This window comes from Clarias gariepinus, chromosome 15 (assembly GCF_024256425.1).
Source record: "Clarias gariepinus isolate MV-2021 ecotype Netherlands chromosome 15, CGAR_prim_01v2, whole genome shotgun sequence".
NCBI lineage: Eukaryota > Metazoa > Chordata > Actinopteri > Siluriformes > Clariidae > Clarias > Clarias gariepinus.
This window is the reverse complement of record NC_071114.1, coordinates 16,843,970-16,862,370: the sequence shown is the minus strand read 5'-3', so window position 1 is coordinate 16,862,370 and position 18,401 is coordinate 16,843,970. Positions and strand designations below refer to the sequence as shown.

The window sequence follows — 18,401 nt, the reverse complement described above, 5'->3', positions numbered from 1 at the left end:
GGGAGTTTCATGCAACGCTAATCTTTGCACAATATTACAGGTGCATGTGTTTGTAACTAAATTGGAATTTTTTTTTTTATTTAAACTCACTATGTCCATGAGTTTAGCATAAACAGCAAGGTCAGAGCAAAAATACACACCTACCTGCTCCCTGTAAAGAAGAATGTCAGTTAGTAAAGTACAGTAGAAGTAAAAAGTACACACAATCCACCAAATCAAAACCTAAATGGCATTAAGAAAGGCATGACACTGTCCTGGGGTGAAGATTGTTTAGCATATTTTACAAACAATAAGTCAAAAAAGGTAAATATAAGACACTTCAAGTCACGTCAAGGTTTCACACATTTTTATAAGTTCCATTAAAGTCTATATTTAGTTCGTATAAATATAGTTTAGTTACATTTTTGGCCCATTCGTGTAGCCCATTAGTGTGATCCTATAAAGTTGAAAGGCTTTACTCCAGTCTCGATTTGAACTTATTACAGTCTAAGTGTTTTTGTAATTGAATAGTTATTTGGTTTTAATGTCATTTAGGCAGCGCAGAGAGATTGAATCATGAATCCAACAGATGTAATATAATACCCACCACTATCTTACTATCTACTCATACATCTCATACATGCCCTCACCACTCACTGCAATCACATGAGCTGGTGATAATAACACAGAATATCATGACATCATCATTACGTGAATGGCAGTCCTAATCTACTCTTAGTGCTGGAGTAGCACCGTAAATGCTATAGTAGCTCTAAAGTGCCAGGTCCACTGTAAGGACACAAAAAGAAAGTTTACAATTAGACCAATGAAAAATACAGACATGTACAGTATGTGCAACTGCTGTATAAAGCCTAGCACCTGCATAACAACAAAGTGTCTTCTTATTGTCTGCCAAATACAGTACCTGTATATTGTGAAATTAGGAAAGCACACTGTGAACATCAAGTACACAAAGCAGAGCTCTTTCGTTATTTAGTAACTAATTAAAATCATTTCTTTTGTTTATGTGATTCAATGGGTGCGACTGCAGACTGAGCTGACACAGACCCCTCATTAACCTGGTCTCCCAAAACTGCAAATGTCACAGTGTAATACAAATATCTTTCTTAGCCTCTCCCTGCCAGTCACCAGAAAATTCACACATTGTGGGGGTAAACACACACACACACACACACACACACAAACACACACAAAACACAGAGACAGACAAAACACAGACATCAAAGAACACGTCTAAAAAATGGAGTAAAGAAAAACAACACAGATGCATTGTCTGGGAAAAGAAGAAGAGAGCTACTAATCATTAAGAAGTCAGAAGAAGGCATTAGTTAGTTTTTGAGTAAATCAGGTAAAGCCGTGGTTTGGGATTAGTATCTTACCTCGGATAGGTGTATCCACTAGAAAGAGAAATACAAGTGAAAAACACAAGTTATTAATAGGTGAGAGGGCGATTAGCTCTGGTTATACTGGCTGTGGATTTTGCTGTAGTTCGAAAATTTTAGAAATCAAATCAGACTATTAACATTTAGACCTCCTCTGGCTGGGCTGGATCTCTCTCTCCATCAGTTCTTTCCTTTTCTCAGTATCTCACAAAACCATAAAAATAAACAAATAAAATAAAGCAGGAAGCAGTTGAAGGACTATCAGTCTGTATACACAGACTAACCTGGCATGTGAAATGGGGTTCACGAATTTATCAGAAACTGTAAATTTTAGATCATTTTAAATTAGATTTAGGTTGTTAAATAAGTGGTATTATTTAAGATTATTACTTTATTGAAATTTGTATTTTGAGTTGTATGTTGGTCATATTTGTCTTTTTGTGTGTATTAGTTAAAGGTGCAGTCACGTGGAGTTTGATATTATCTAGCTAGATATCCGTCATATAACAGAATAACGGAAAATAACATTTTTACATGCTTTATCAAAAGCAAAGTGGAATTGATGCAAAGAATACATTCTCTAAGTATACTCTGAGGATCTCTATCTGAAAAGTTAGGGACTGTCATTAACAGCACAGCAGCTCCAGGACCAGTGGCAGCAGATACAGTTACACTCACTAGTCTGGCTTGTTAAAACTAATATTTGAACATATGGTGGATTTTTAAATAACTACATTTATCAATTGATACATTGATAAAATTCCAATTTTAAATCATATTATTCACTGAATAGTTTCTATTCTATCATAAATTGCTGACCCCATGCCACCAGGGTATTATTACAGCTCATTTGTGTAATAGTGGCCTGAATATATATGCATTATGATTGCTGGTAGTTAAAGACTTATGATAAAAGTCTTATCATACCCAGGGACAATTCAATTCAATTTAATTTGTTTAGCGCATTTAAGAATGGTCATTTTCTCAAAGCAGCTTTGTGGTACTAAAATTACTACATGACTTGGCGAAACATTCAGGTGTGAACAGATCTAAATTAAATGGAATAAAAGCTAAAAGATTGATCGCTCTAATTAGGCACCTGGAAGCACAGAACAAATGGCTATAATACATTTGAGAACTGTTCTTAGGCATTTTACCCATGTACTATATGAAAATTGGCTTCTAATCACTTTGTCTCTCACCATTTGCTACAGTATTTTGTTTACATTTATTTCTGTGATGACCATTAGGATGAAAAAACAAAAAAAAAAACCTTGAATTGTCCAGCAAACTGCAATAATTCTGCAAAACTATTCATTTTTTTTATCTGTGGGACTAAAAGTGCCAAAACTGTTATTTAAATAAATAAATAAATAAATAAAACCTCAGAAACTTTTGATTGACACGACAAGCTAAGAAAAACTGTGCGGTGGTGGAAGAGGCTGAGGGTGAAGATGAACTGAATAATTTCCCCAGTCCACACCTCAGTGACCTCCCTGTTCGGTCCTGATCTTTGTTCTGCTTAAGCTCCCTGCACACCTGAACCAGGTAAACAAAAGCTGCAGAATTTGCACTACCTGGCTCGGGTGTGAAACTATGAAAAAAAATGTGTGGACTTTGGATATCCCAGAAGTCAGGATTGAAGCTCTGCACTCTGCTTTTTCCTTCTTATCATTCCTTTTTTTTAGTTTCCATCTCACGCATGTCCTAATTTCTAGCAAACTAGTAGTTTAGATAAGCGAAATGAAATAAAATAAAATCTCTTCACAACTTACTGATATGTAAACACTGAATTATCCACTAATAAAAAGCCCATATTTATTGTCTCTTAATAAATGCTGGTCCTGATTTTGCTGAGTGACTGGTGTAACTGGTTTGAAAGTTACATTTGTCCAACCAATAATGGGGTTGATCATATTACATATGCTGATCATAAAATACTGTTTTTTTTTTTACATTAAATTTTACATTATATTTGCTAGCATGATAGCAAACAGGTCAAGTAATATCAATTTATTACGTCTATTAGCACAGTGCTACCTTTAGTCAGGTGACTTAACTAACATTGTGTTAAGCTCTGCGCAGAGGTGAGAAAAAGAATCAAACAATTTGCATATATTCTGCCTTTTCTGACCCAGGGACACAAGTCACTCACAACATCAGGACTTGCTAGCTTTAAAAGATAAATATCTTTAAAAAGAGCTATATACGCTATGCCTCAGCCATGAAGAGGTCATTACTGTACCACAAAAAGATATTTTGCCTGCTTCTCAGAAGACTACATGTGCATTAGCAATCCACAGAATTTTAAGGAATTGCACTAACAGAACTAAAGTTAAAATGCTGGTATACTTTCAGACATAAGATAACACATGGGTGCTAAAACTTAGCCATATCTACAGTTGGGTCAGAAATTAACAAACACTTATCATATTCATGATGATCATGTTTTTCTGGGAAAGAACAACTGCACGACATACAGTGTGTACATGTAAAAAATTCAAGGAGCTCAGTGCAGATCCAAAAGAGAGAGAAAAAAACAACAACCCAGGAACAACTGAGGAACCACCTTCAAGCTTGGCTAAAGACTGCAGCTGATCACATGGACAAAGAAAAAGCCATCTGGAGGGAAGTTTTAACCAAAGATACTGTACGTTTGGAGGAGTAAAAGTGACGCATTTAACTTTACTGTAGCTAACTGTTAAGCATGGTAATGGTAGCATCATGCTTTTGGACTGTTTTTCTGCAAGTGAAATTTGAGCATTGCACAGAGTAAATGGAATAATGAAGAATGAGGACTACCTCATAAATCTTCAGTATAAATTGTCACAGAGACAGAAACAAATTGTATTTCAACAGACAATGACCCGAAACACATTAGCTGGCTTTTGGAGACTGTACTTTATCAAAAACTCATGGATTGCGCTTAAAAGTTGGGTCTGTACCAAAAAATCAACCACTTATTTGAACACTACAAATTCTGCCAAAGAGTGCCAAATGTCCAAGCAGAATTCTGCTGGAATGGCTAGTAATAGGATTTGCTAATAATGAAATTTGACACATTCAATCAAATATTAAGTATAGCTATATGTGTATTATTTTGACCATTGTTGAATTCAGAGATGCCAAGATAAATTTAAACTTCTTAATGTTCTCTTAGAGTTCTTGTGTTTTTTTTTTCTAGATGTATGTTGTACATACATTCTACCCCAGACAAAGACCGGTTAAAAAAAATCATTGCAAGCCAAATACTGCCATGATGTGCCTGATCTTCTGACCACAACTGTAAGAAAATAACAAAGAACTGCTTGTACTGTAGAAAAAAGGAATATATCTGTCAGTGAAAGCGTGTGATCTTTGACAATAGTCTGTGAAAATGGGCTTCGTGTAGTATTTACTGTATACCACACCATGCATTACAAGGGCAGTGAAAAAGAACACACAACCCTGCTTTTCCTGCTGTATGTTAAATTATGAAGTGGAAGGTCTAGCACTCAAAATGTTTTGAGGTTTAAAGTAATTTTGAAAAACAGGCAAAACATTTACAGGTATATATGAAACTTTTATGTCTTGGATCGAAGTAATCAGGACGACGGTTAAGGTTGAGGTTAGAGATTTGTTAGACATAAAGGGGTTCGGAGGCTGCAGTATTAAGCAGTGTTTAGGTTAGAGTCAGAGTTAAGCTTTAGGTTAAGGTTAAGGAGTAATAGCTCAAAATTAGATGTGGTTAGGCAAAGGTTAGTCTAAGGTTAGAGATTTATGTTTAGTTGTAAGGTTGATTGTTATAGGTTAAGGTATGGTCATCACCCGAGAGTGACGAAAGGAAGAGTAAATGCAAAACAATGGGATAAAAGAAGCATCCAAGAGGTATAAAATATCCATATAACAAAAGAAGTTTAGATTATTTGACCATATAAATTAAAATAAACATTTTACAAAAAAGGCATGCTAAAAAATGTCTTCTTGTATGCTTTAGTTGGTGGACGTCCTGATTTCCTCTTTAGAGCAAATTTCACTCATTGTCTCAAATAAGCAAGCATTTTCATTGCTCCTTAGGATGTCTCCCTAGAAATCTCAGAGCCTATGCCCTTTGGAATTTTAGAGGCCACTGAGCTGTCTTTTTCCACAACATCTTTGCTTAAAACCCGCAGGGAGAGGTGGACGCAACAACAATCTGACTGTAGCATCTGTCCATCTGCATGGCTGGGACTCAGATCGGGCTTGAGGCCATGTACTCAGCCCAAGCAAGGCCACAATGACCTTACCAGTATCTCCACTGAGACAAATCAGTAGTCCTCTGTTCTCTGCATGCATATTCTGACCTTCGCTCGATACAGTTGACGGTGGACAATGCTGACATGTACTTCATAAAATCATGATGTTTTAGTTTGAGATGAGAGCAAGCAAAAACAGTTTGGGCCTAAAATAAGAACAGGAGAAGCTATGTTGAAAGATGAGCTCTCCTTCTGTAGTGCCTGTTAATCCCCAGCACCTGCCAAAGCAATTGAGAGTTGACGTTTGAAGTCATGGGAACAGCATAGCAGGAATATCAGACTGTCTTCAAGTGCCGCGCATGTAAATAAGGGACTATACCCTATAGGCACTTAAACCAAGTCATTACTCATGACATTAAGCTTGAGCCCAGTTGAGTTTGTCTTTATTTATAAATCATTTTGGTGGCACTAAGGCACTACCATTAGAAATCTTCATGTGCTGATTTGTTTTTTTTATTATCCATGGATTGAAACTTCTTAAATACTGGGTCAGATAATCCTAACTGACAGCCAACTCACAAACAGATAGGTCTGGGCATGATTTTCTTATGACCACTCAAAGAGGCCAGAAATCCCCCCACAAATTTTCTGAAACCTTATTACAGGTTTCTCTTGAGCTGCTGGCTTTAGCTTTTATGGGAGGGACCTGATGACTGTCCACACAAGAACAAGCACCACAGATCACTTAAGAAAATCTTAGGGCTATCAGGACAGACTAGGCTCTTAGGGACTAAAAAGATCTATAAAAATCATACACATAACCATCTTTAAAAAAGGCTAAAGGAAAAAAAATCTCTTTCCCTCAGTCTGTTTTGGAGCAGAGATTAAAAGTAGCAGAGTAAAAGCCAAGGATATTGGCTAGAAATCATATCTAGAGGGTGGGGGTGGGGGGGCATTGCAGGCCTTTTTCTCATCATCTTAAATCCCTCAGGCTGTGAGAAAAGGCACCCGAACAACACACACAGCATCTTGGTAGACTTTGTGGGCCATAAAAAGTAAATATTGAGAGCTAACTAACCCTTAGCTGCACTCTGAAAGTTAGGATCTGCTTAGCAGGATAAGCACATTGTCCTTAGGACAAAAACAAATGTGCAAAAAAGAAAAAAAGTTTTACTTGAAACCCAAGTTGATGATATGGAGCTAGACCAGGCCTAAGATTTAGACTTAAGCTCTAAGGCGTTACTCTGCCAGGGCAAGGAGACTTAAGATAATACTTGGACTTAGCAAGAGCAAAACTATATCCAGTGCAGGCCAGGAGACCCTTCAATGAGCCGCAGAACTCCAGAAGACGGATGAAAGCAGGTTAAAAATTGGTATAGCTGATGAGGTCACTTGGTCAGCTCTGAGACCACATGTATACCAAAGCTGCCAACTCTTAACATTGATCGTGAGTCTCTTTCTACACATCCAATTTCTCATGCTTACATATTCAAAACAATTGCCAGTGGACGACACAAGCAAAATTACTGAGCTCCAGCCTCTTTCTGACAAGTCAGCTACTGTATAAATAGCTTTTATTTTGAAGGCAAATCAATACACCTAATATTCTGTACCTTTTTTTTCTGTTCCTTTCGCCTTCTTTTGTATCAATACTGATTTTTCTTTGCCTACATTCTCCATTTGTTATTATTATTGTTAGTAGTAGAAGTAGTAGTAGTATTAGTACTAATGCTGTGGATATTATTACTATGTTTACCGCTGTTTTCATCACTAGTTTCACTTTATTTCTTACTGCAGTTAAATGTGTTTTTTTTTTTTTTACTGATTTATTTCTGTTATTTTATGACTTGATTTTGGGCTTTGACAAGACATACTGTATGAGACACAAAAGACAATGATATTTAAATAAAGCTCCCCTTGAATTTTTGAATCTATCGATCTCTCTCATGCATGCACGATCTGGAGGGAATTCACTTTGGTGGACTTTTCTATCCTGGCATTTAAAATATCTTGATTGTGCTCTTTATCTGTTTATGCATGGCCCAAGTTACCTTGCTGCCCTCATACATTCTCTTTGTTCCATGGCTCCTGCATGACTGTTGTATTTCACACATTATTGCAGGGGCTTGTTGTATTTTCTTTTTTATCAGATTTGTTAGCCCTGAGTGGTCTAATAAATATAAAAAGTGACACAAAAATTTGCATCGAGTTTAATCATACAAAAACAACGTAATTTTTGCTGTTCTGTGTAAATAAATTTACTGCCCCCAGGGGCATCATAGTGCGGGGGAGAGGGACTGACTACCCAGGGCCCCATTAATAGGAGGGCTGTTGTAGGTCTAGAAGGAAATATAAGAGATATGGATCAGAAAAGCGTGCCAGATGAGACTATTTATGTATAGGGCCTAGAATTCTGTGCTACACCTCTGCTGTCCTACGTGGAGCTGCCAGAGGGCATGTAGGTTGTTTGGCCGGTGGTAAGGTAGACCCTACTGTATGTGATTATTTTTGTTTCGGTAAATATTTCAAATGTCAGCTGTACCAACTGAAACACATACAGTGACATGAATCTTTTGTTTCACTTTAACGCTACAAAAATAAAACTGAGCAATGCAGGGTAAGGTGTATGGTTAGAGTTGGACAAACTAGCCGGACATACGGAGTGGACCCAATGCCCTTATTTGCAGAAACTCCAAGCTTTTCTGTAAAGTTGGCAGCTTTGTATACCTGTTTTTCTCCTCTTAGTTTAAGGCGCCCTGTAAGGGCCATATTTCATTCTTGTGATTTGTTGTTGTTTATCTTATTTCAGTTTATTAGTTAAACATTAAGCATTAAGTATCATAAATATAATTTGTATTGTGACATCATTTCATGTGTTGTTCTGTGACATCATCCCACAGTTATGCAGTTCCATGTCTATCACGCACGTTAGTTGTAGTTGTTGTTAAGACACGGAAGGATACAGAAAGGTTTGGAGCACACAAGCTTTTGACCGTGATAACGTGAGACAGTAAGCTAAAAGGAATACAGTAAAATAAGTTGTTGTAACTGTAATCTATCGAAGCTACAGAACACAGCAAGCGACTCGTCGTGACTACAGTGGATTTATGCAAGAAACTGTAACAACCGTTGTTTTTGATGTTGAAAATAAACAAGAGACAAAGAAATCAACGAAACGTCTGATGTCGTCAGTGACACTGTGTAACTAAAGACACGCGTCAGAACTTGTGAATAACATGCACCTACATTAAAGTCAAAAGCTTGCTCCGCCGCAGAAATGAAGATAAGTGACTTAAGATTGTGAAGAGCGCGCGTGCGACTTCAAAAACGCGCATCAACCGAAACCGAAAGCGAGAAGAGGACTTGCCTGCCTTAAACTTCACCATGTCACACGGCGAGGACGACGCCGCTATCGCCGAATTTGAGCAGGTGATGGTGCTCGACGAACTGAAGAGCGCCAGAGAAGGCAAGTGGAGTCAGTTGACTGTATTATACAATGAACTAGAGGCGCTTATGGACAATGCTTGTAATTTGCATGACGTTAAAGCCAAGCGCCGCCAATACAAAGCGCTGCTAAACGACTTTATTGAAAGTAATGTAAAAGTGCGATCGTGCGCAAAGGTTGAAGAGCGTGAAACTGATCAGCAACACTGGTTTCACCCTAGATTAACGCGCTGCTCAGAATTCATGGTAAGAGTGGAGTCGTGGATCGCCGACACTAGTAATCGCTTTAAGCCGTCTCAAACAGTTGACGATGGAGTTTCGCCAAACGACAGTGTGTCAATGGCGGAGCGTAAGACGCCCGCCCCCCAAAGGCAAGGAAGCGTAACGTCATCGGCATCCAAGAGGTCCTTAACGTCAGCAGCATCCGAAGCTCGACTAAAAAAGGCAGAAGCCAATAGAGCAGCTTTGCTGGCTAAAGCAGCAACTTTAAGCCATCGGCAGGCGCTGGAGCTGGAGGAAGCACAATTAAAGGCTGAGGAAGAGCAATTGAAAGCAAGATTAAAGATTGAGGAAGAGCAATTGAAAGCACAACTAAAGGCTAAACAAGCACAATTAAAGGCACAAAAGGAAAGGCTGGAAATGGAAACGGCGCTTGCAATGGCCGATGCTGAACTAAATTCTTACCAGAACCGCAAAAAACAACATCCTGCCAGACGGAGCGTGGTCGTCGAAACGAGTGGTGCACGCCCCTCGGAACCAGAGCAAAACGACCACTGCAACCACAGTTCGGCAACGGAATACCTCGAGCTGCCATCACGCCTCCGAGCAACCCACTTAAGCATGCCAGTGAGTGCCAAACCCATAATGTCAAGCACCCTAATGGAACGGCCCACCCAAGGTAACGAACACTCACTTTACAACACTGACATAGTGGAGCCTCAGGGTAGGATGCCACTTCAGGCAGATCTTACAGAAATGTTTGCAAAGAGTCAGAGGCAACATTCCTTACCCTCGCGCAACGTTCCTCCATTCTATGGTGACCCTCTTGAGTTCACGTCCTTCGTAAGAGCCTTTAAACACGCCATCGAAACCAACACTGATAGCAATCATGATAGGCTGTTCTTTCTCGAGCAGTATACTGAAGGACAGCCTAAGAACCTAGTGAGAAGCTGCCTGCTCATGCCAGAACATCGTGGCTACGCAGAGGCTATGAAACTGTTACATGACAATTTCGGAAATAGACAAATAATCGCTACAACGCTGATGCAAAAGGCACTCAACTGGCCGGAAATAAAGTCAGAGGACGGAAAGTCGCTAAAAACCTTCTCCCTGTTCCTAGTAGAATGTTACAATACCATGTCAAGCATCGATTACATGGATGAGCTAGACAATGCTACCAACTTGAGAGGTGTTGCCTCAAAACTGCCCTACAAATTGCGTGAAAAATGGAGAAGCCACGTATACAAGTACGAGGAGCGCAATCAGGAAAGAGCTAAGTTCGTGCAGCTGATGAAATTCGTAGAACGAGAAGCAAAGGTAATGTCCAACCCACTCTTTGGAGACCTGAACGTTTCGACTAGTGGTACAACGACTAGTGGTAAAAAACACAGCAGCAAATCCTCTCCAGGATTCAAGCAAAAAACTGAAGAAAAGAGGGGCAGCAGCTTTGCGACCGGCGTAAAACAGGTTGGTAAAGTTCATAGAGACTCAATCACAGTAAAGAGTAGTGGTGCATTAGTTATTAGTGCCTTCACTAAACCTTGTGCATCCTGTGAGCAAGATCATACCCTAGACGAATGCCACAAGTTTAACAATGAGACATATAAGGTCAAATTGGACTTTCTAAAAAAGAATGGATTCTGCTTTGGCTGTTTAGTAAAAGGACATTTAAGCAAAGACTGCACGAAGAAAATTACCTGTCAGCTGTGCTCAAAGAAACATCCTCGCATGCTACACATTGCAGCAAAAGACACAGCTCAAGCGATCGCAAAGGCTGACGAAACCGAACCAGTTCAAACATTGCCTGTTACAGCGAGTCACGAAACGAGTGCGTGTATCGGGGCTGGAGATGACTGTATTCTCTCCATAGTACCTGTTAAAATAAAGTCCAAAAAGGGCAACAAGACAGTAAAAGTATACGCCTTTATGGACCCAGGTAGCTCTGCTACATTTTGTACAGAGTCACTAGCAAGGCGATTAAACGTACAAGGTAAAAAAATTGACATCATGTTAAGCACCCTGAACGCGAAGAAACAAGTAAAAAGCTATGTGCTTACTGATCTAGAGGTTAGCAGTCTGGAAGAAAACACCTTTGTTGAACTCCCCAAAGTGTTCACACAAAAGAGTATCCCAGTCTCAGTGGAAAATATTCCACAACAGCACGACATTGATAAGTGGCCATACCTCAGCGAAGTAAAACTGCCTTACATTAATGCTGGAGTTGAAATTCTCATAGGTAACAAAGAGCACAGGCTCCTAGAACCATGGCGAGTAATTAACAGCAGGCACAATGGGCCATATGCAGTAAAGACTGCTCTTGGATGGACCATAAATGGACCTCTTCGAGAGTCGGTCGAGGAAGGCACATGTAACAATGAGCAAGTGAGCGTTGCAGTCAACAGAGTCTCCATCGAAAGTGTGGAACAAATGCTGATACAACAGTACAACCATGATTTTCCTGAACGGAACTGTGATGACAAAGCTGAGTTGTCACAAGAGGACTATCAGTTTTTAGACTCTGTAACTAACTCCCTGCAATTTACCGATAATCACTTCTACATCGGTCTCCCATTTAAGAAAGCAGCTATTCAAATGCCCAATAACCGAAGCGCAGCCATGCAGCGCGCACTGAACCTCAAACGGAAGTTTAAGCATAACCGCTCCTTTCACAAAGAGTATTTAAACTTCATGAATGACATGTTTGAGAAGGGTCATGCAGTCAAGGTCCCCACACCCCACCTAAGTCGACAAGACGGGCAGGTGTGGTACATACCTCACCATGGTGTGTACCATCCTCAAAAGAAAAAGCTAAGGGTAGTCTTTGACTGTGCTGCTAGCTATCAGGGAATATCATTAAATAGCGAGCTTCTGCAGGGACCCGACCTGACAAACTCACTCATTGGGGTGCTCGCACGCTTTAGACAAGAAGAAGTTGCTATGATGGCAGATGTGGAAGCCATGTACTATCAGGTCAGAGTTCCGGAAAAGGACACAGACTTGTTGCGTTTCCTGTGGTGGCCGAAAGGAGACGTGAGTCAGGACTTGGTTGAGTATAAAATGGTTGTTCATTTGTTTGGTGCAAAATCATCTCCAAGTGTAGCTAACTTCGCCCTTAGGAAAACAGCAGAAGAAAACCGCAGCAATGCATCTGCCGAGGCAGTCAACACAGTACTTAAAAACTTTTATGTAGACGACTGCTTGAAGTCTGTCTCTAGTCATAGTCAAGCAGTTGCGCTATATAGTAATCTCACCAAACTGTGCGCAAGTGGAGGGTTTCACCTCACCAAGTGGGCAAGTAATAGTCGTACATTGCTAGCTTCCATCCCTGAGGGTGAGAGAATTAAAGACATGAGGGACTTAGATCTGAGTAAAGACGTACTCCCTGTTGAGAGGGCTCTAGGGGTGCTGTGGTGTATTAATTCAGACACGCTCAAGTTCAAGATTAGTTTAAAAGAGCGGCCTGTGACTAGAAGAGGAATCTTGTCAGTCACTAGTTCAATTTATGACCCCTTAGGCTTCCTTGCACCAGTCATACTGCCAGCTAAGATCTTAATGCAGCAGTTATGTAAAGAGAGACTCGCTTGGGACGATGACATTCCCGAACAATTTATAAAAAGATGGAGGGCCTGGCTACAAGAGTTGCATCAATTGTCTGAGTTTAGTGTAGCAAGATGCGTAAAACCAGTTGACTTTGGAGTCACAAATACAGCACAACTTCACCACTTCTCAGATGCAAGTGAAATGGGATATGGAGTTGTCTCATATATTAGGTTAGTAAATGCTAATGGACTTACACACTGTGCATTCATGATGGGGAATCCTCGCGTAGCGCCCTTGAAACAAACTACTATCCCCCGAATGGAATTGACAGCGGCAGTGGTCGCCGTAAACAACGACAAAATGCTGAAAGGTCAACTGGAAATAGAACTGCTGGACTCTGTGTTTTGGACCGACAGCACAACTGTTTTGAGATACATTGTTAATGAAAAACTTCGCTTCAAAACCTTTGTCGCTAACAGAATCTCCATCATACGAGAGTCAACCAAGCCACAGCAGTGGAGGTACGTCAACACTTTAAAAAACCCAGCCGACGCTGCTTCCAGAGGAGTTTCCTGTGAAAAATTCATGAAAAACAACAATTGGATCCATGGTCCGCCCTTTCTTAAAACACCAGAGAGTAAATGGCCTGAAAACATTCACGATCTGTCGACGAAAGAGGATGACATTGAGATTAAACACTCAGCCTCAGCGAATCTCGTAAAAACTACAGAGAGCACAGATGCCGTGAGTAAACTGATTAAATATCACTCCGACTGGTATAAGTTAAAAAGATCCGTTGCCTGGATTCTTTGCGTTAAAGACATGCTTAAACAGAGAACGAAAAGGATTAAGGGACAGGCAAACAACTCAATAATAGAAAACCATAAGTCTCTATCAATTAAGGACTTAACAAGGGCAGAAAACGAAGTCATTAAGTTCGTTCAAAACCAAAAATTCAAAGACGAAATTTCCATGTTACAAAAGGGTAATGCTTCCGTAAAAAGAAACAGTTGTCTCTCCAAACTAGATCCAGTAATGCAGGATGGAGTGCTAAGAGTAGGAGGACGTCTTGGTAGGTCTGCAATGCCTGAGCATGCAAAACACCCTGTCATTATACCCAAAGACTCACACATTACAACTTTAATCTTAAGAAACACTCACGAACAGGTCGGACATTGTGGAAGGAATTATATGCTTTCAAAATTGCGGCAGAAATACTGGATTCCGACAGCAAATTCCCTTGTGAGAAAGTTTCTGTCCAGTTGTGTGACATGCAGAAAGATCAGAGCGAAGAATAGTGAACAAAAAATGTCAGAACTGCCACCCGATAGAATAACACCAGATCACCCACCGTTCACTAACGTAGGGGTAGACTATTTTGGACCCTTCGAGGTCAAACGGGGTAGAAGTAATGTTAAAAGATATGGCGTATTGTTTACTTGTCTGACAACAAGAGCCGTGCATATTGAAGTCGCGCAGTCATTAGATACAGACTCCTGCTTAAACGCTATTCGACGCTTCATGTGCAGAAGAGGCCAGGTGTCAGTTATGAGAAGTGATAATGGAACAAACTTCATAGGCGCTGAGACTGAATTGCGTAAAGCTATCCAACAGTGGAATCAGTCAAAAATTGAAGGCGTCCTCATGCAAAAGGGGATACAATGGATATTTAATCCTCCTGCTGGGTCTCACTTCGGTGGAATATGGGAAAGGCAGATAAGGTCAGTTAAAAAATTCTTGAGGTCTGTACTAAAAGAACAAACACTAAACGATGAGAGCTTGCACACATTCCTGTGTGAGGTGGAAGCTATAATAAATGACCGTCCCCTTACCACCGCTACAAACGATCCCACAGACCTGGAGCCCCTGACACCTAACCACCTGCTGCTGATGAAAAAACAGCCAAACTTGCCTCCTGGACTTTTCAAAAAAGAGGACACTTACGCACGACGCAAGTGGAAGCAAATTCAGTATCTTGCCGACCTATTCTGGAAGCGATGGGTGCGTGAATACTTGCCCTTGCTTCAGGAGCGCCAAAAATGGTCTCAGGTGAGAAAAAACCTCTCGATTGGAGACGTAGTTCTAATAATTGATGAGTCTTCTCCAAGAAATTCATGGGTCATCGGACGGATCACGAAAGTGTTCCCTGATAAAAAAGGACTTGTGAGACGTGTACTGGTCAAAACTAAAACCAGTACCCTGGAAAGACCCATCGATAAGCTGTGCCTGATATGTGAAATGGACTGTTAATTACCTTATAAAGTAGTCATGTTCCTTTCATTTGGTACGCAGCAATATGAATACCTTAAGTTAAACCGTTAAAAAAAAAAAAAAAAAAATGTTTAAAGTGTTAAGAAAGTTAATTCTAAAGTGTTAAGAAAGTTAATTCAAATTTTAATCCAATAGTAAATGTTGTGGCCCAATTGTAAAAAAAAAAGAAAAAACAACAAAACAAAAAATGTGTGTAATTGTCAGTCTTCCTGCCTGTCAATTAGGGGCTGGAAATGTAAGGGCCATATTTCATTCTTGTGATTTGTTGTTGTTTATCTTATTTCAGTTTATTAGTTAAACATTAAGCATTAAGTATCATAAATATAATTTGTATTGTGACATCATTTCATGTGTTGTTCTGTGACATCATCCCACAGTTATGCAGTTCCATGTCTATCACGCACGTTAGTTGTAGTTGTTGTTAAGACACGGAAGGATACAGAAAGGTTTGGAGCACACAAGCTTTTGACCGTGATAACGTGAGACAGTAAGCTAAAAGGAATACAGTAAAATAAGTTGTTGTAACTGTAATCTATCGAAGCTACAGAACACAGCAAGCGACTCGTCGTGACTACAGTGGATTTATGCAAGAAACTGTAACAACCGTTGTTTTTGATGTTGAAAATAAACAAGAGACAAAGAAATCAACGAAACGTCTGATGTCGTCAGTGACACTGTGTAACTAAAGACACGCGTCAGAACTTGTGAATAACATGCACCTACACGCCCTATCTGCATGAAATCAGCTTTTTTGGTAACTGAAAATGAAGCTCTTTAAAAGCACTGATGAATCAGGGTGAACCTGTGTAGATGCGTTGTAGTTTTGCATATATGCTAGAATTCCATTTATCAGGGTTGCTTTACCAGGTCGCTGCTTCATGCTCTGTAATTTCTAATAATCTAAAAGCAATTAAATTTTCCTTAGTTTTATTAGTACACCTTGTTGTGGTGGGCGTCAGAATAGATGTGTTGTACTGCTTCTGAACCCACTCCTTCAGTGACAAAAACTGTACTGTAAACTGAGATTTTTTATAAAAAATGAACATAAAGAATTAAAGCAATAGTGTTTTTAGTCATCATCCATCATCTATAAATTTTCGTGTTTATCCATTTTTTTAAGGAACTTTTATTAACCAATAACAATCACGATCAGGATAAAGGTGGCTACTGAAGAGGGATTAATTAATTAATAAATGAAAAATTAATAATTAATTATAAATTAATTTCCCTTTGATGTTTTTCTGCATTTTCCTTTCCATCACTCAATATGCAGCTCTTAACATTCTTCTTGAAGCTTTTGGCATAACAGTGACATACTATCACAGATGACATACTATTGCCAACTACTGAGTGCAGGCAATTTCAAATTGGTTTTGCATTTTCATGGAGGCACAAATACTGTACTTTTAATATTCTGCTGACGTGGATAAAATTTTCGCTTGCAAAAACATCCATATATGTGTTGACTGGGCTTGAGAATGCAACATATACTCTCATCTCAGGCTTAGAGCTTTCTTTATTTCCTTCTAAAGACATTTTCGCACTGCAACACTTATGTAAAGGCAGGAGTTCAGCTTTTTATTAATATCTAAAAAAATGAAGAAAAGGAATAAAAGTTTTTTGTTGATATAAAACAGGGAACAGACACTGTTATGTTAGCAGGGCAGGAGATGAAAAAGAAAGGTGGAGGACAAGGGAAAGAAGAGGTAAAGGGACGGTCATGCACTTCAAAAAGCACTTAAAATGCCATCTGCTGCAGGGACAGTGGGCAGCTGGTGGACCCAAAGACACACTTACCAAAAGCTTCTGAAAATGACAAAGAATAGAAAAGAAAGAAGAAAAGGAAAAATAAAATAGTTGATTTAGGGTTGGTATCACAGCCTGAAGGCAGGGAACAGCCTTTGTTGCTCTTGTAGGACAATGTTACAGTTTTTGAATATTAAAGGTGCTGAAGCAGAAACGTCCAACCCTTTTTAAACCTCTTAAAAGTTTGTTTTTCAGAATTGTTTTGGTACTGCATATAGGCGAATAAATTTAAAGCAAAAACAACTGTTTTTAATAGAGTAATTATCGCAGCAAGTAAACAATTAAAGTCAGCCATTTAGGAAACATATGGCTTTTTAAAATGTTGTAACAACTTAATGAATGCTGATGGTATTAGCAGTTTTCCATGTAGACTAATCCAAAGTTCATTAAAATTTTCCACTTCAATATTAGCCTAGAACTTGGGAGTCTTATTCAAATACTTGAATAGAATATTTTATTTAATGCTGTTGGAAAGTGAAAGGAAGAAGTGAATGAAGTGTGCATTAGATGACGATTTCGACAGACACAGACATAGTAAACTAAACAGAACAGTAAAAACGAAGACGATTTGAGACACAACAATACAACAGACCTGTAAACAAACACACACAGGTTTAGACAGATGACAAACATAGGTGAGGTGTTCACAGATCTGCAGGGAGAAACTGGTAATGCCTGAGGCAAAGGTCTTTACAATCAACTTCACAAAGTACAGTTGACCTATTAGGAATATGACTCATTTTTTAAAGTAAATATGTACTTAAAAATATATATATATTTTACTGATGGTCATCATACAACATGAACATCATAAATTGGGGGCTGATTGGTAGGGTACCTAGTGCTGTGTTCACTGGTGATTATTCATGTAGGTGTTACTACCAATTAAGTCATTGACTGACCATGTGGGCAGATTCTGTATTTTGTATTTTTTTAACTCAGTGTATGAAGCTTAGAAAAAAGTTAGTCATTCTCTTAACATGTTGGAAAAATATCTTTTTCACAAAATTCAACAGAACAATACCTCTGAACTGGCTTATATTATGTCAGACATTATATATTTAATGAAGTAACACCTAACAGTAATAATTTTTTTTTTTTAAATGTGCAAAAATTTGAAAATCAAATCTAAATATGAATGTGGCCCAAATAACGAAGGTAAACCTTTATTAAGGTAAGGGCCAAATCCATAAAAATATATATATATACATGTATATATTTATAGTACACAGACATTGGGTCTGCGTAAGCCAGTACACTTGTCTTGCTGGTCCCAAGCTCAGGTAAAAATGTTTTTTAACATTTCAAAAACAACAGAGTTTTTTTTTTTTTTTTTAATATATATATTTTATATTAGATACTGATCTTTTAATATGTTTAACAATTGTATTGCTATAAATAAGGTATATGTAAAATTGTGTGCCTTAATCCATGTAGAGCATGAGTCACATGTAATGATTAGGTGTTTTTGCTTCTCTTCAAAAAACACCTAGCTTTAATATGATAAAAAAAACAACAACCCCTA

The 18,401-nt window shown here is 38.9% G+C and overlaps 1 protein-coding gene across 15 annotated transcripts in view; it reads right to left on the bottom strand.

Moving 5' to 3' along the window:
- The window catches only part of ptprsa (protein tyrosine phosphatase receptor type Sa), a 266,166-nt gene that overhangs the window by 97,871 nt on the left and 149,894 nt on the right, over nucleotides 1-18,401 (bottom strand). The window lies entirely within an intron of this gene.